Source organism: Delphinapterus leucas, chromosome 1, assembly GCF_059928025.1.
Source record: "Delphinapterus leucas isolate spDelLeu-1000000601 "Yukka" chromosome 1, BTC_Dleu_Yukka2, whole genome shotgun sequence".
Lineage (NCBI taxonomy): Eukaryota > Metazoa > Chordata > Mammalia > Artiodactyla > Monodontidae > Delphinapterus > Delphinapterus leucas.
In genome coordinates this window covers 58,778,229-58,797,582 of record NC_143129.1, presented here as the reverse complement: position 1 = coordinate 58,797,582, position 19,354 = coordinate 58,778,229, and the positions used below count along the sequence as shown (strand labels likewise).

Here is a 19,354-nt window from a genome sequence, read left to right as displayed (position 1 = left end):
GCTGTATGATGTTGGGTTAATTATTAAATTTCTTTGTTCCCCAATTTCCTTATTTGTAAAATTAGGACAATAATAGTGCCCACCTAATGGATTTATCTGAAAATTAAATGAGTGAATTGATGTAAAACACTTAGAACGGTGCTTAATAAATATTACCTATTATTAGAGTATCCTCAACAAATATTAACCAATGCAAAAATTATAATGAGATGACAGCCATGGGTACCATCTTCATGATGACATCTGATAATAACTTAGCATTTGACAACGTACATTAGAAGGAGAAAAAAAAATTGTTCTCTTGCTTTTTTAAAGCATATTAACCTTAATTCCTCAATCTCTCTCTCTGCTGGGAGAGGAACTCAACTGGAGAATGAATGCATGTTTTCTGGGGCACACTCTTACTGGTCTTATGGACTGCCAGAAAGAGCTGGATCATTTCCAGCATGTTTTAGAGTCACCACAGGGAATGATCTTTCTCCTATAAAGTCAGAGGTTGCCAACTGAGCAGGCCTTTCTTAAGATGTCCTACAGAAGCTGGGCACTGGTCACTGCCAGCTCCCTGGTCCCGGGGTAACTTGAACAATCTCAGGATGGCACCATTACGAGAAGAGAGACAATATACATTCTTGTTAAAACTTCCTAAATAACAGGATGGCCTTGGCCATCTCACCCAGTTTTGGGCAGGCTTTTAAATTCCATTAGCCGACCTCTCAGCATATTCTCAAGCCCTATCAGACCAAGATCTGAGCAATCAGTCCACTTCTGAGACACTGTCTCTTAATAGGCTAGTGGTAAGAGCTGGAAGAGCAGAGATCCTGTCTCGGATTCCATTTGTGACCCCCAACTGCTTGCCTTTGCCCCACTCTATAGCCCCCAGTACAATAAACCCTTAAGTGATCAACCTCTCACAGCAGCCCTGTGAGGCAGATGGGGGTTTTTAGGGTTCAGGGCAGTGAGATGGACTTGTTCAAGGTCAGAGAGGTAGCCAGTCACAGCCAGAAATAGCACTCAGAGCTCCTGACTTGAAGTCTCCTGCTCATTACTCTAGACCACGCCACTTCCCTTTGACTGGTAAGTGCATCTTCATCGTAACACGCAACCTAATCAGGCACCTAAATTGAGCTGATGCAAATGTAAATATGGTTTCTCAAAACACTCTAGCAGTAATGTTCCATTCTCTCTTTGCTACAAATCAAAGTAATGAGCAGTCTGTTTTTTTTAAAAATTTCTTTTTGTATTAAAGCTTTAATAGAGAGATGATCGTGGGATTGGAAAAAATCCAAGTCACTATGATGAAACACTTAAAACTCGGAAAGAATAAATTAAAATTAAGAGATAAAGTTAGAGATCATATAGAACAATGAGTATAATATGATGGTTGGGAGAAAGGCAAGGCCAGGTATAATTCCAAATTATTGACCTTAGTCACTAATACCTCCATTTCTATCATTTGCCTCTCTTTTAGAAAAGAAGGGTCTAGGGGTATGTTAGAAGTCTTTTAGGAGGAAAAAAACAAACCAAAAAATAAGTAGCGATCTTCATATTATATGTGATCGTATTCTGATCATGATTTTCTGATCATATTCTGGGCAAAGTTTGCAAATTTTGAGAACCAAAGTAGAACATAGCTTAAAACCAAGAGGTTGGAGTGGTACCCAAAGGTAGGCAATGTTGAAGCAGGAGTGTGTTTTATCAGGTGCATCTGGAAACATACAATAGGGCAGGCTGGGGTAGAATCAGATGACATGCTGAATGAGGGCAGTTAAGGCAAAAGAACCTTTCTACAGGCACCAGAGCAATTACCCTAAGAAAAGATAATCTGTTTATAATTCATCAGGATGAAAAATAAGGTTTGGCAATAGCTTACATGTGAAAGAAGTGAGAAACGGGCAAAACTGAATAATTTATCCATACTGCTCCAAGTGTGGTCTGTGGACCGGCAGCATTGGCATTACCTGAGAGCTTGTAAAAAATGACAGAACCTCAAGTCTCACCCTGACCTACAAAATCAGAATCTACATTTTTTTTTCTCTTTTCGGTACGCGGGCCTCTCACTGTTGTGTCCTCTCCCGTTGCGGAGCACAGGCTCCGGACGCGCAGGCTCAGCGGCCATGGCTCACGGGCCCAGCTGCTCCGCGGCATGTGGGATCTTCCCAGACCGGGGCACGAACCCGTGTCCCCTGCATCAGCAGGCGGACTCCCAACCACTGCGCCACCAGGGAAGCCCCAGAATCTGCATTTTAACAGGAGCCCCACATGAACAGTATGACATTAAAGCTAGATTATACTAAGTGCTTGGGAGGTGGAAGGAGAGCAGGAATAACCAGGGTGGAGAAGGACAGAAGGCTTAATGGTAAGGCAGCATCCCCCATGATGCACTTGAGGTCATGAGAATATTTACAGGAGATGTTACAAATGAAATAGAACAGTAGTCATGGGAGGTTAAATTTAGGAATTATTAGTGCCAAGGCACATGAACTCATAAGATCCAGCAGCTGGGAGAAAAATTTTAAAAGCAGAAAAGGCTGGAGGGCCTAGAACCAGCCTATGGGTGCCTCCTGGGAGATGGAGAGGTGAGGAGGCAGAGAGCAGCTGTGGAAGCAATCACAGAAGGAACTCCAGAGCTGATTTATCATCTGGACCATGTCTCAGGGACTAACAAATACTGATTTGAATAAACAGTGAGCCCTGGGAGAGGCACCGTCTCCAATTAAGAGATCACAATCCACATAAATAAACGGCAACCAAAGGCAACCTCAGTCTGTCTGGGTAAATCCCAGTGATTTCCTAGGTGTTCCTTACAGCTACGGAGGTACAGGAAGGTTGTGTTATCACACAGCTGCAGGGCACCACAAGGGAAGCCGTGGTTCTCAGGTGGATGGGACAGGCAGGGGAGAAGGTGAGCTCGGCCGGAGAAACGACCATCACCCGAGCAAACTGGGTGATCTCTGCCCTTCTCACTGGGTTTATATTTTGACAAGGGAGTTTGTTGGAATAGAAGGCGAGAAAGGAACAGTACACAAACTAGAGCAAAAGAAATCATAGTGAAATCAGAGGCAATGCAGAGTGATGAGCCTGTAGTCTGGTTACAGGTACTAGTTCTCAGTCCACAGAGGTAAGGAGGTGGGAGAGGGACAGAACCAAACGTCTAGAGTTTGCTTTCCTCAAGAGTTCAGTGCTGGCTAAATGTATAGCCGTATATCTGACATAAACTATCTAATCTAGGCTGTAGACCCAGCAGAAGGCCTTCACCCAAGGAATTTTATTCCTGAAGTGTCTGGATGATGAGCCCCAAAAGGGTGTATGGGCCCTTGGATTGGGCCTTGCAGATACTCATCCTTGTGCAGCATCCTGTCTGCATCTTAACATGGAAACATCCGCACCAGTGCTGCTGACCTATGCGAATGAGGAAGTGTGCTGCTCACTTCGAGGAAGGAGAAAGAGCACATACACATACAATGAACAATTCAAGAGCGTAAGAAGAGCAGTACTCATTCAATCCATTGTATTGAAGGCCGACTCTGTGCTCATGCTTCTACAAGATTCTGCTAACAAGCCATGAATGGGGAGAACACAGTTCTTGATCTGGTGGAACTCACAGACAAGTACATTTGGAGAAAGTGCGAGGTCACTCTGCACAGAAAGGTCAAGGAAGGCCAGAAAAAAAGGGGATCCATCGGCCAGACTCTGATGTGGCTGAGTGGGAGATCTCCAAGTGGAGAGCTTGGGGAACGGTGCTGTGGACACAGGAGCAGTATAACCCAAGTTGTGGGAGTGCCAGGTGTGCTTTAGAAACTGAGCAGCCAGTCCCATGCATCCAGTGTAAATGCCAAGAAGCATGTGAATGTCCCTCCTCCACCTGCTCTCCCCCACTGTGTTGTTTCTGCCATATCTTGTCACTCCAAAATGCCAGAAGGGTCTCCTAGACACCGATTTCTTCCAAGGTGCAATTTTAAAAGGCTCTCACCTGGAGGGCATGTCATTTTCCTGTACTGGCAGTGAGTAAAATGAAGTCAAAGTAATTGCATATCTGGAGAAGGTAGGACCAAAGGCAATTCCTTGCATTTCTACTTTGGAAAAATGGAATGTGACTATGCACCTGGTGAGAAAATGGTAAGCAGTGCTTTGAGGTCTTATAAAGCCACTAGTTCAACTGAAAATCCAGCATCACTTAGGCTTAAAAAATTGAATTTAGAGTAAGCTTCCCACACCATGTGTTTGCTTTCTTGGTCCTCTCGCAAGTATTTATGGAGCATCTACTTTGTGCAAAGCATTATTCTGGGCACTGTTGAAGGCTACAAAAGATAGAGAAAACAAGGTTCTACTGATTTCCAGGAGTTAAGCTGTCCAGTCTGAGTGACAGCACACATAAACGGAAAAAACACATTGGAATGTAGCATCTCAGGCTCTGGGAGAAGAAGATATTTAGCACATTCTCAGTGATTGATGGATAGATTTGGTCCATGGATGCCATATCAGAATGAATTCTCAGGATGTCAGTCCCACGTTCCCCCAGGACAAAATGACTCTCGCCCCAAATTTTCCTGTGTGTTCTAGGACTATTTCCATGTCATCCACCTGGCTTGAAATAGGATTGCAAAGATGGTCTGTGAAAAGAAAATGTAAAAATAAAAACATGCAAGAAAAGCAGGGAAAATCCAGGAAGGCCAAGGGGAGAAAGCTAGTTCAGTTTTGTTTTCAGATGAGATTTAGTAGAGAGATCTTGAGTCTGTCAGGCAGGGAAAAAGAGGATTAATTTTTGCTTTGAGAAATAATTAATTTTATTCATGAATGAATTGCTACTTAGAGACATGTATATGTAGAAAGGAGTGAGGTAGGCTTCATCTAGAAACCGTCGGGACACAGATGCAGGCAGAAAGGGACACTGGCTAGCCGCATGGTCTTTTCATTTTTTTTCTCCTCAAGAGAACAGCTTCTTCTGGGTCAGGGATTCTCAGTTTTTTTCTCTATTCAGCTTCTGCCACATTTATCCCACCTCAGGGCTTTCCACATCTCCCACAAGAAAATTATTTCAGTCCCCATTGCTTAGAACAGTGAGTGGCATGTGGTGGGACATTTATTCAGTCAGCATACGTTTATTATCTCTGTGTGCTGGCCACTCCCCAAGTGCTGGGGACACAGCTGTGAATGTGACATGGCCCAGGCCTCAGGGAGCTCTGCCTTCAAGGAAGACAGACCCCCGGGAGCAAGTGGTTGGAAGTGGGCTGAGGTCTGTGCAGCAGACCAAAGCGCTCGGTATGAGTTTGGTTCCCGTGCCAGTCATCCGTCTTCGACTCCAGGATTAGAAACAGGTGAGCGTGCTCGCAAAACTGCTCAAAGCAAGTGGAACAGATTTATGACCATAGAGCTGGGCTGGAGATGAAGATTTGGACCTGAGTCTGAGACAAAGATTTCTGTCCCCGCAATCTATCCCTGACTCAAATGAAAGACAACTGGAGCCTTCTGGTCTTTCGGACTGATTTGCCCAATCCTATATGAAGCAACTGAAAAAGGCATCACTGGATCCTGTGGATGGGCTGGGCAGGTGACCTTAAATGGAGCTTCACGAACCGAGCAGGAGGAAACCTTCAGAGGGCCTGTTGACTGGAGGGCATGGATGTCTGAGAGACAAAAGCTTTTTGTGAGCGGGGATCTCAAGGCATTGACTACACAGTATTGAAGTGTGGACCACAGGGCAGCAGGCTCTCACCAATTTCCCCAGTTTCTTTATGGGAGCAAGAGGGCAAAAAAACCAGACTGTTTTGGGAGGGCAAATGCATAACTTAGAAGAAAGCAAAGCATTCCTCTATGTTGTGACATATTAATAACAATAATAAATAACAGTGACTATACATATGGAGTATTCACAATATACCCAACATCTTACTAAGTGCATAATAATATACATATATGCTAAAATTATTATGAGAAATGTACAAGGGAGATGCTCTTTGTTTACATGCTGTACAGATGAAGACACTGAGTTTTAGAGGGTGTCGCACAACTGGTAAGAGGAAGAGCCAGCACTCAACCATACAATAGCGGATCTGACCATTAAATGATTATTATTGAATCAAATACATAATCTGAGCCTGGGATTCTTTTTTTTTTTTTTGTGGTACGCGGGCCTCTCACTGTCGTGGCCTCTCCCGTTGCGGAGCGCAGGCTCAGCGGCCATGGCGCCCGGGCTTAGTTGCTCCACGGCATGTGGGATCTTCCTGGACCGGGACACGAACCCACATCACCTGCATCGGCAGGCGGACTCTCAACCACTGCGCCACCAGGGAAGCCCCTGAGCCTGGGATTCTTAATGCTCCAAGAGAAATGGTGCCTCTACTTGTAACCACCTGTGCTCTCTGCCCCTCATACTCTTCCTTCTGGCATTCTAGCAGACCTTTGGGATGAGAAGATGGGTCTCGGGGCTAGAAGGTGTCTCATCCCACTCAAAGACCCTGTAGTTCTCTGTTTCCACCAGAGTTCTGCATCTGCACTTGGGCTCTGGTGAACCCTTTGTGGGAAGAAGCTACAGATGAACCTTCCTGAAGCAGGTCACCCGCAGAGAATTTTGTGTGTGTTGGCTTTGCACTGCCAATGTATTTCTATAAGGGTGCAGTGTAAATCGAATTTCTGTAAATCAAATCCTCTGATCGAGGGACACTTGATGCTATTTCCAAAATTCAGTATCTTATTTTTTTGCCTGGCAATGGCTTATAAAAATTCAGTGCTAAGTCAGTCTCTAGCCCCTGACTTGAGGATCAGGTAGCTACTGATTTATAAAACACAGACATCCACTTGGAAATATCTTATATTTCAAGAAATATTTTAATCCAACAAGAAGAAACCTTTGGTGATGCAAATAACCTCTGCTTATTGGGCTACTTTGCAAATTTGGAGTTTCATATAACGACAAGATTGGTACGCACTCTGGGTCACTCCTACTTACCCTTTGCATCCACAGCATATCATGGAATCAGATGAAGCAGTGAAAGAGACCTAGAGGCTGGGACTCCCAAGTCAGCTTTAGGATTTGTAGGTATAGGGTGGGCAGATTAGGGCTGCTGTACTCGGGCCATGGCTCAGAGAGGGTGCAAGGATCTGGCACAGCTCCCTCTGCCTGCTGTGTTTTCCCCTCTGCACCTGTTCAATGCTCCCTGGTTCTGCCACCACACCAGGCTCTCCCCTGAGCCCAGAAATGTGCCTCTTTCTCCCTCTCCCTGCAAAGAACAAGCAAGCTCTGGACGTCAGAATGAGTCAGAATGAACAAGAAGTCTCACTGGCCAGGCAGGAGGCCCTGGTGGGAGAAAAATGAGGTAGCCAGATTGAGCGCTGCCCCAAGCCCTTCATTACTAGCCTTGGTGCCTGGGAGAATTTTCATTTTCCTTGTGTGCTGGGAGAGTCTGTGTCTCATCTGGGGACATGCTAGTGATGGAGGAGGAAGAGGAAGGAAGACTCTTTGGGGAGCGAGTTCTCCTGGATCCACAGAGGCATGTAAACACCTAATGATCCCTCGACAGGGGTCACATAGTTGGTTTACTAGTAACAGAGGTAAACTTCAGCGCAGTGAGCCAGGCTTTGCTTAGCTGCGTTCTGTTTATGTTCTAAAGTGTGAGTCTGATAAAGACCACGTGGAGAGGAGGGGAGGCTAAGCAAGTCCTTGAATGCCAGCCTCGGCCATCTGGAAATTCATGCTCACGTGGGACTTGATAGAAGAGATGTGGCTCTAGAGGCTGATAATACCTGATAATACATTCTTTTACCTTCTGTTACCACGAAGTAGGGCAATGTCCATTCTGGTGCCTGTAGGCCAGGAGACTAAATCAGAGGACACCAGATTTAGTGGTTGGCCTGGAAAAAGAGGCCAGAGCTGCAAAAACAGTGTCTGAGGATGCAGGGAAGCCTGGGGACATGGGATGGCAGAACAGCACCAAGGTGCTCGGATCTGTGAATTAGAAGGAAACTTTATTTTTTTATGAATTTATTTTATTTATTTATTTTTGGCTGCGTTGGGTCTTTGTTGCTGCATGCGGGCTTTTCTCTAGTTGCAGCAAGCGGGGGCTACTCTTCGTTGTGGAGCGTGGGCTTCTCATTGTGTTGGCTTCTCACTGTGGACCACGGACTTTAGGCACATGGGCTTCAGTAGTTGTGGCTCACGGGCTCTAGAGTACAGGCTCAGTAGTTGTGGCACACGGGCTTAGTTGCTCCGCAGCATGTGGGATCTTCCCGGACTAGGGCTGAAACCCGTGTACCCTGCATTGGCAGGCGGACTCCCAACCACTGTGCCACCAGGGAAACCCCTATTTTTATTTTTTATTGAAGTATAGTTCATTATATTATAGTTCAATATATATATATATATTCTTTTTCAGATTCTTTTACATATGGCTTATTACAAGATATTTAATATTGTTCCCTGTGCTATATAGTAACTCCTTGGTGTTTATGTATTTTATATGTAGTAGTATATATATGTCAATCCCAAACTCCTAATTTATACCTTCCGCCCACCTTTCCCCTTTGGTAAACATATGTTTTCTAAGTCTGTGAGTCTGTTTCTGTTTTGTATATAAGTTCATTTGTATCATTTTTTTAGATTCCACAAATAAATGATATCATATGATATTTATCTTTCTCTGACTTACTTCACTTAGTATGATAATCTCTAGGTCCATCCAGGTTGCTGCAAATGGCATTATTTCATTCTTTTTTATGTCTGAGTAATATTCCATTGTGTATATATATATATATACCACATCTTTTTTAACCATTCATCTGTCGATGGACACTTAGGTTGCTTCCGTGTCTTGGCTATTGTAAATAGTGCTGCTATGAACATTGGGGTGCATGTATCTTTTTGAATTAGAGTTTTCTCTGGATATATGCCCAAGAGTGGGATTGCTGGATCATATGGCAGTTCTGATTTTAGTTTTTTAAGGAGCCTCCATACTGTTTTCCATAGTGGCTGCACCAATTTACATTCCCACCAACAGCATAGAAGGGTTCCAGAAGGAAACTTTAAAATCATTTATTTTCTACCCATGGCAGACAACCACTCTACAAATCCCCAAGAAGGTGCCTCGGCTTGGGCAGGTCCAGTTCTGCGTGTTCTCTGAAGCCAACTTCCCCTCAGCAGCCCAAAACACTCTACAGATCTTTATGAAATTGAATCTCAGTATTTCCTTCCATAATTCCACTTATCGGTCCTGACTCTGCTTTCTCCTGTTTCTCTAGAATAAGTGTAAATTCCTCTTCTTTGCAAAAGGTCTCCAGACATTTGAAGGCAGTTATTCTTAGATACAGTAGCACACTGTGACTTCCTTCCAGATGTTCTTTTCTCTCTCTTTCCCCTCTCACAGTCTCTCTCTCAAACTGTCCTTGTTTCTTTTTTCCCAACTCTCTTTTCCCTCTTTGATCTTCATGAAATCATGCAGAACCAAGACTCCTATCCAGTCACTCTGTCATCACCCAGAGCCTCAGAGTTCTTCTGGGTCCTGGTAAACAAAGAAAGGGATAATAAATGAGAAATTGATGTTGACATAAGGTTTTCTTCCTGAACCAATTCCGGCTCCTGGAGAGCTTGCTTGCTTGCGTGCTCACCTTTCAAAATCCTCAAGAATTTTGTCACAGATCAGTGTCAGTTCACCATCCTGGAGTTTGTCAGACCAGGCGTTTTCCTCTCCACAGATTTCTTTAACTTCTTGCATTCTGTGCAGTTCTTGAAAATGAGTGATGGTAGTTCAAGGTCACGGGCTCACCTCAGAATATGTGGTGACTCTGCTTGGGACCTGAAGCATCAATTTTACAAGAAAAGTGGGAAATATGTTCTGGATTTATCATGAGAGAATATAGGTTTTTTCATTCAAGTGAAATGTAGAAAAAAAATCCTGAGAAAACTTTTTTCTCAGCTTCTCAAAGAATTGCACCTCCCACATGATTTGATTTTGTTCACCTAGACTTAGTTTGTGGTAAAATCATAGCCAGAACTGCACTCACCCTGTTTTCTACTACACTTATTATGTCTTCTATATGCTTTCCTGTGCTTCCTACCATGACCAGGCCACCACTGTAACTCATGCTTTTTCCCCATCTTCCATTTGCCTTATGTGGCTTCCATCTCAGAACTGCCTTTCAAAGCCAGCCTCTTCTCTCTTGTCTTGGCTTCACTGTTTACCACTTGGCCTTTTCTCTCTTCTCCAGTTCAACCTGCCTAAAATCCTCTTTTGGTCCCTCTGTGCCCAAAGGATAAAATCCAAATGTGTTTTCTTAGCATGAGAGTCTCTTCTAAATCCATCCATTTACTATTTCAACAAATATTCCATGAATACTGACCTTGTGCCACTGATTATGCCCCATCATTTCTTCCTGCTTATCTTGTGTTCCAGTCTCAGTGAACATTTCCAGATTTTCCTAGACACAGAGCCTTCCTTAGATCCCACTTGTCTTTCCATGTCCTATTCCGTTTTCCTACAAAGCTCTTTCCATTTTCTCTACCATCTGAGCTCCGACTCACCTTTCAAACCCGTTTAAATATCACCTCTCTATAGCTTCTTTTTTGGCTCCCGCAAGCAAGTTAGTTATTCCTAATTCTGGTTCCCCATCAGTCTGTTCATATTTCTGCTTTAGAACTTATTTTGTGCATTTAATTAATTATTTATTTGCCTATCTCTATTTGCTCTTCACTTGGCTCTGAGCTCTTCCAGGCAAAAATGTCAGCCACGTGTAAAGATATAACAAAAGAAGGAAGTCACTCTTTAAGAGTAGGGTGTTCTGGGACTGAATTAGATGAAGCAGAAAGCAAGTGGGTGAGGTTCCACCCTCTGCAATCATACTCTGTTGGCTTATTTATTTATTTTTTAAAATAAATTTATTTATTTTTGGCTGCGTTGGGTCTTTGTTGCTGCGCGCGGGCTTTCTCTAGTTGCGGCGAGTGGGGACTACTCTTCGTTGCGGTGCACGGGCTTCTCATTGTCATGGCTTCTCTTGTTGCGGAGCACGGGCCCTAGGTGCACGGGCTTCAGTAGTTGTGGCACGTGGGCTCAGTACTTGTGTCTCGCGGGCTCTAGAGCGCAGGCTCAGTAGTTGTGGCTCATGGGCTTGCTCTGTGGCTTGTGGGATCTTCCTGGACCAGGGCTCGAACCTGTGTCCCTTGCATTGGCAGGCGGATTCTTAACCACTGTGCCACCAGGGAAGTCCCCTCTGTGGGTTTAAATGGAAGTTCTGCTACTTCCAGCTGTGTGATCTTGTACAAGTTATTTCTCATCAGTCAAATGGGTAGAATAATAGGAATTTCTTTATAGGATTATTTGGTGATAACTAAAAAATAAATTTGGTTTATTTCAAGATAGGTGCTTATTCTTGTGATAGGTCTCCTGAGAATAAATATGGAAAACAGTAGAGTGGAAAATCTTGAGGAAGAAGAGAAAATGAAGAGAGATTAATTGAGAAAGATGGAACAAAGAAGGGGAAGCCTTACTTTATCAAACTCTTTCTACTGCAATCTTCATGCATTAATCAAATTTATCACTTAAAATCTACATATTGTTCTCCCTAGCTGTAGCCGGAGTTAATCTATTCATTGATTTTATAGTTATAGATAGTCCCAGATAAATTCCTAACTGTGACAGGTGCTTTCCCTGTAGAACACAGCTCCTACACCATAATCCCATAATGTTAAAGTCAGGGCCTCAAGACCAACAGCATTTCCATCTAGACTCAAAGCAAGGAAGAGAGACCCCATATGGGAATGTTACTGAACTGGGGAGATATGGGAGCATGGATGTTTGACCACATAGGCAATAAAATCAGATAATTGAAAGGGACCTTTATCCAGATAGGCAGTAATGTCAGGAGTGAAGATTATTTGCCAGGCCGCAATATGAGATTGACATGATCCAGGTGGAATTAGTCAGAGTAGGCTAACTGCTGGAACAAACAGTTCCCAAATCTCAGTGACTTAATACAAGTTTACTTTTTTGCTTATGTCCAGTGCAATTTGTGGTAGGGTTAAAAGGAGATTGCCTCATGAAGTCATTCAGAAACAAGACCCCTTCTATCTATCCAGTCACTGTGTCACCACCTAGGTCCTCAGAGTTCCCCTCTGGGTCCTGGTAAACAAGGAAAGAGAGCATGAAAGATTTTATGGGAAGCCTTATGGGCTAGGCCTGGGTTCACATTAAACTGGCCAAAACTCAGTCATGTGGCTACACTTAAATGCAGAGGAAGCTGGGAAAAACTGTCCATCTGTGAGCCCAGGAGGAAAATGAAATCGCTTAGAGAACAATTTTCCAGTCTCTGCCACAAGTGAGGAAATGCAAGAAAAAGGGGAAATGCAAAGCCTTAAATTGAAGTTCAAAATGTCGACTTCACAAATATAGGGTATAGGAGTCCTGGATTAGCTGTGGGAAAAAAATATCTGGGGTTGGAAAGATGGGGGGCTGGTTCTGGTTCACCATGAGATTACTGTCAGCCAAGAATATTTTTCTCTCAAAAAAGGAATGCAATATTCAGGTGTATTAATAAAGGAAATAGGTATAGTAGAAAGATCACAGACTATCTTTACTTTTGGTTGGTTATGTGTCCTTGACTAAGATACTTAAATTATCTCAGTCTGAGCTTGCTCAGCCATAAAATGAGACTTAAGCTCGTGGAGTGTATCAGTGTATCAGTTAATTATTGCCACAATTATCGATATAAAAGTATCCCCAAAACTCAGTAGTTTAAAACGATGATCATTTTTCTCACTCAGCATCTGTAGGTTGGTTGAGTTAGCTATGCTTCAGGTTGTGGGTCTGCACAGGGGCCATTAGGTCTTTACTCCAGTGATGCTTATTATGGGTCTCAGGCTGAAAGGGCAGCATCTTACAGCTTCATGGAGGGAACAGTTCTCATGGTGAGGGCAGGGATGCAAGAGAGAGAGTGGAGACATGCACTTTGGGGCCCAGAATTTGCACCTGTCACTTCTGTCCATGTTCTGTCCAAAGCAATGTCACATAGCTAAGCCCAATATCAATGGGGGAGGGAAATAAGCTCCATTCATATGAGTGAGTGATACTGCAAAGTTACCGCAAAGTTACATGTCGAAGGGCATTCTAATACAGGCAAGAATGAGGATTCTACCCCACTGACATTTGCAAGATTGTGGTGATGACTGAAAAATGTGTAAAGCATCCAGTCCCATGACTGGCAACATAAGGACTCAGTAAATTGACACTATGATGATAATTATGATGATACTGATGTGTTCAGATACTGTATCCTAGTGTACTCTTGGTGGCTCAGAACACGTCTACTGGATTGTGTTTAATTGTGGTTGTCATCTTCAAAAAGAAATACATTGACAAACTAGATTGCGAGCAGAGAAAGTTAAAGCATAAGGGCCTAGAGATCTGGGAACTATATTGAAGGAACTAAAAATAGTTAATCTAAAGAAGAGTAGTCCAGGCTTCCCTGGTGGCGCAGTGGTTGAGAATCTGCCTGCCGATGCAGGGGACACGGGTTCGTGCCCCAGTCTGGGAAGATCCCACATGCTGCAGAGTGGCTAGGCCCGCGAGCCATGGCCGCTGAGCCTGCGCGTCCGGAGCCTGTGCTCCGCAGCGGGAGAGGCCACAACAGTGAGAGGCCCGCGTACCACAAAAAAAAAAAAAGAGTAGTCCATATAAAAAGTAGGTACACCCAAATACCAGAAGGGCTATCTCACTGCAAGAGGAATAAACTTGTAGAACAATGGGAGGAACTGCCAGTGAGGGGGAATTTTCTGGGGTTGAGTAGGTAATGGGAAGCCCATGGATGTTTGCTGGGGAGAAGCCTGGCGTGGGCTGTCAGCTTGCTAGGCAAAGACAAGCACAACGGGAGGTGAAGAGTAGTGAACAAAGCGATCTTCTCCACAGTTAAAAAGATGAGCTGTGGGGATCAGGTTGGGAGGTCAGGGCAGAACTGGGGTTTTCTGTGCCTCAGAAAACATAGGTCTCAGCTCCCTTTTCAGTTCCTTCTGGCCTCATAGATTCACTGGCCCTTCATTGCAGTGTGTCTGCTGTACATCCTGTTGATTCTACAAACACACCGCTCTCAACACCCTCTCCGAGCCCCTGAGCCTGTCGGGCAGTATGAGATTCGCCAAAGAATGATCTCTTCCTCCTCCTTTAAGCTTGAGTCTCCCCTCCCCATTTCTCCCAATCAGCCTTAATTAAACTGTTTGAAAGCTACAGCTTGATTTTAATTAGAGCAAAATTGGGAAGATTAGAATGAAATTGGCCAATCATTGTTTACCGGCCGTTGTTTGAGAACACAGCAGGCTGCTAAATTACCTCCATGCCAGGCTTCTTGAATTCTTCCAGTGGGTGGGCCGGGGCACTGGGGCATGGTGGGGAGGGCTGGCCTTCTTTCTCCTCTTGTGCCTCTTGGAGTTGCAGGGGCTGAGATATTTTTACCCAAATGCTCCTGGATCAAAGCCTTTCTGCCTGGGGATTTCTCCCGGCCACAGTGGTAAATGAGGCAAAAGAATTTCCAGGGAAGTATGACAAAGGTGTACAGTGGCCTTTGAACTTGAGCACAGGTCATAGACAAAGACAGAAAATCATTTGTGGCGTGGTGTGGGTTCTCATCAAACTCTACCACTGATCAGCTGAGACTTGGTCCCTTTTTTCAGTTTCTCCGTCTCTTCATTTGTTAACTTCTAGAAGGTTCATAGTTGAGTAGTAATAACTCCACTTCCTCTTTCTTGAGGCCCTTGCATTGATAAAATTGTTGAGCTTGTGTAAGAATTGTGTGCAATTATTTTTTTAAAAACTAAAGGAAAGCTCTATACCAATATAAGAGATTATGGTTTTATTATAATTTCTTTTTACAGTTCAGGTTAATCATGTCTTATTCATTATAGCAGTAAAGACTCTAATAGGCAAGTACATTATAGTAATCTCTGGTTGAGATGGAAATCTCCTGATGATGTGCTGTATCCAGAAATACTGCCTTCTGTACAGGAGCCAAAGCATGATATATCCCTCAGCTCTAAAATTTCCAGCTCAAAAACATGAAACCATCTTAGCTGTGTCACTGAGGTAAACAACTGGCATCCCTCAATGTATATGTTGGCTTTGGCTATTCTCCTTCATGTGAATTTTCTAAGGCAAATATGAGCCCTATGGGCTTCCCTGGTGGCGCGGTGGTTGAGAGTCCGCCTGCCGATGCAGGGGACACTGGTTCGTGCCCCAGTCTGGGAAGATCCCACATGCCGCGGAGCGGCTGGGCCCGTGAGCCATGGCCGCTGAGCCTGCGCGTCCGGAGCCTGTGCTCTGCAACGGGAGAAGCCACAACAGTGAGAGGCCCGCGTACCGCAACAAAAAAAAAAAAAAAAAAAAAAGAAAACATGGTACTGTCTTAGCTTGGTGGATGGAGTTCTATGAAGAGAGTACTAGCCCTGGATGCAAGGTATATTGTTAGAAAGATGAAGAAAGAGAAGGTGCCTTTCCTAGAACTCTTTAGGGAAATCAGCAGTCCAAGTCTTAGTGTTTATTGAGACTCCTGCATCAAATTGGCGAGTGAAGCTAGTTGGGAAAAAACAACTCTCCAGGAGAAAGGTGGGCTCTGAGAACAAAGACATTTGTATTTATCTAGTACTGGTTGGTATGGGAGAAATTTGCCAATGGTCATTGGTTGACAGTTTACATAGACAAAGTCAAGTCACAGTAAAAATGACAAGAAACCTATTTTTGTCCTTGGCCTAAGGCCAATCCATCTTTTTGGCTCCAAAGTTCTTAAATATTTTACTTAATGACCTGTCCTGTGTCTCCCTTCATTTTTCAAGGAAAATCATTTTTTTTTTCTTACAAGTATGGTTCATATCAAAACAACCTTTTAGAGGATGGTAGCTCAGTCCCTTTCAGCACTAAAGGTTGGAGGAGGGTACCTCCAAAACACAGGTTGTTGGAAATACATCAGAAGACTAGAGAAGGGCAACATTCCCGACCACAACAGTCCACTCCTTCTGCCATTGTGTTTAAAGTGGGGCCTGGAGCTGGGCATCCTGGGCTCAGTGGTGGCCTTAAGACTTCTCCCCAGCCTCTCAGGTAGTACCAGAACCTCTTCTAGAACAGCTGCCTGAGTGAGCAGGTGATGACTGGTTTTCTCTGCTGGAGACAGCATTGAATCCTTCCCTGGTAAACCAGGCTGGATTCTAACTCAAGGGGAACAAATGAGCTCTGAGCACTCAGGGGCACGCCGACACTGGGACAGGATGGTGCAGACCTGCAGGGGTGCCACAGCGGAGTGCGGTGGGTCAAGCTGCATACCCAGGATACAGGAAATGTGATTTTTCCAAATGGCAACCATATTGGTGGTCTTGGAAATGGGCCGAAATGTGCTTCCCACACAGAGAGGGAAAGACTTGTCTATTGGAAAGTTGGTAAAAATAATCTGGCTGTAAGCACAAGGTCTCAGTGCAACTACCCATACTGTAGGTTGCAGTGTTCATTACTACTAGGTTTCAGCCTCACTGAGGTATAGTTTTGTTTTTTAACTATGGATTTTTTTTTTTAATTTTTAAAAATTTTTAATGGAGTACAGTTGATTCATAATGTTATATGTTAGTTTCAGGTGTACAGCAAAGTGAATCAGTTATACATATACATATATTCACTCTTTTTTAGATTCTTTTCCCATATAGGCCATTACAGAGTACTGAGTAGAGTTCCCTGTGCTATACAGTAGGTCCTTATTAGTTACCTATTATATATATAGTGGTGTGTATGTGTCAATTCCAATCTTCCAGTTTATCCCTCTCCCCACTGCCTCTTGGTAACCATAAGTTTGTTTTCTACATCTATAACTCTATTTCTGATTAAACTATGGATTTTTAAAGAAATACTCTCCTCCTTAAGGTTTCATAGGGAGGGAAGCTTCATGGGTCATGACTCTTCAAGGGGGCTGGGTCAATGTTCTCAGTTTACAAGCCCGAAAATTGGTTCTTCAGCATGTGGCTGCTGGAAACCGCACCTGGATGGAAGCCCCCGGCTGTGCTCTTTCTGTCTTTCTTGGCTGAGAGCGCAGGACTCTGCCGGAGGGACTCTCAGTGGCAGTTTTTGTTGACCTCATGTATGGTGGAGGAACACAGTGCTGCAGGGGGTTTGGTGACCTTAGAGTCAGTAGCTACTACGTGGAGGCATTCCTTTTCATTTACACCTTTCAAATTGGGAACACCTTGTAGCCATTTAGTATTCTAATCGGAGACCCTTTTGCTTCAGATCCAGAGTTGGCCTGGCCCCCAAGCCCTGCTGAAGCTCCCGTTGCCTGAGGCTTGGCATGGGGCTTGGTTCCGCCTTCCTGTCACAGGCCCCTTTGGATTCCGGAAAATCCCTAAACTCATGTGCAACCAGAAGCATCCTGTATTGGCAACCGGACTGTTAGTGTTTAGCAGTCTGGGACAGAGATAACTACGATCACTTCAGAATACAGATAGAGATTTTTTGTTATGTATACAATATTCTCGGTGTCGGTGTGTATGCTCGCTCCTAATAACACACTGGATTTTACCCTCCAATCGGGATTGTACCTTTCCTAAACTTTGTTTTGATTATTAATAATTTTATGGGTATGTTAATCCTTTGGCAAAAATATTTTCGATTCACTCTAGGCTAATCTAAAATGCAATAGAAAGTGTCCTAAACTTCTGTTAATTGTAGCCCTTAACTGAAGCAACGTTTTGAAGTGCTTCAGTTAACGGCAGGCAGAGTCCACATTGGAGAGCTCTGGTCACCCTTGGTTTAACCTGTGAGCTCTTTATGTAGTCACCTCTGTTGCTTTAAGGGCCCTTTCCATATGGCCTTCCCTAGTGCTTAAAATGTTTGCTTTCTCATACTGTTGACTGTGAAACAAACACAGTGGGAGAAGATTTTAGGAGAAATGGCTAAATTGAAATGAAAATTTACTTGACGTCTTAATTGAAACAAAGATGATGGCTTAATTGAAGTAGCATGTGTTAATATAATTGTTATATAGAAAACATCCTTTTCCTAGGGGAAAAAAGAGCCTTGATTATTTTATTATGGAAAAAAAAACTACTAAATGAAAAATTGGAAATGAACATTTATTATTTGAATAGCTCAGGCTGCCTTCCAGTATTGCCTTCTGAGGTTTTCAGTTGCTGGAAAGAACCAGGTTAATAAGTTCTCTAAGCATTTTTTTTTTTTTTACCACTCTGGCTCAAACTCCATTCACAGATGTTTCCTCCATTATTTTGATTCAGTGAAGGGCCCCAAAGGGCAGGCAGGAAACGGAGTGAAGTAGAAGAGAAAACCACTGGGTGCCCTCAGAGCCTGAACCTTCCTGCAGCCAGCTGAGGCCTTATGCCTAATTCTGAGTCGACACCCCACCAGTTTGTGGAAGCGAGTTTTGTTTATTTGTTTTGGGAGGGTGTATTTCTCCACTGAAATTCTCCTACCCCCTCACTTACACACACACACACACTCACTCTCTCTTCCACTCACAAACTCGTGATTGCCCCTTTGACTTTCACGGGGGAGGTGGTATAACACGTTGGTAAATACTGTGGATCCTGGGACCAGACAGCCTGTGTTTCAGTCCTGACTGCCACCTACCAGGTGTTACCTACTCGGCAAATTATTTGTGCCTCGATTTCCTTGTCTGTAAAATGAGGATAATTATATTTTACCTCTTATAGGGGTGTTTTGAATATTATATTGGTTAATACTTGCAAGATACTTAGAATGCCTGGCACATGCTAAGAATTCATTAAATGTTAACCATTAATTTTTATTACTGGCTCATAAAAACCTTCCTAAGACAGCATCATTCATTTTCTAAGTCATTTGTTATTCTGTGTTATGATTTTCAGAGCAGCCATAGGAGCTGGAATCAGGCCTTTATCTCTGATTCCTTGCATGGTACCCTGTGTATGGAGTTGATTTTTTTTTCTAGGTCTTAATTTCTCCTCCTGCAAATGGGTATATTGAAACTACCTTCATCCAAGAAAGGTTTTGCTTTGGTGTATATGTTGCACTACATTTTGGATATACAGTACATTCCTGTTTTGTGTAGATAATTAAAGGAATTAAGTGTTCTGGGTAATGAAAATATCTTTGTTGAAAGATAGTAAACTTTTAAAAAGCATTAGAATGAAATAAAATACACTTAATCGAATATACAAAAAGGAAAATAGTGTTATAGAAACAGCAATATGGTATTGACCTGGGTTTTGGTCATAGCTCGGCCACTTACTGTGTGACTTTTTGCAAGTTATTTTCTTAACTTCTCCGCGTCTCATTGTTACTATTGTCACCATCATCATAGTTGTTGTTAATAGCACTGGGATAGGGTTAGGACACTAGATTTTGTTCTGGTTCTA

The 19,354-nt window shown here is 43.4% G+C and overlaps 1 protein-coding gene across 1 annotated transcript in view; it reads left to right on the top strand.

The window, feature by feature from the left end:
* Positions 1-19,354, top strand: part of BRINP2 (BMP/retinoic acid inducible neural specific 2) — a 116,461-nt gene that overhangs the window by 67,572 nt on the left and 29,535 nt on the right. The gene's annotated exons all lie outside the window — the stretch shown is intronic.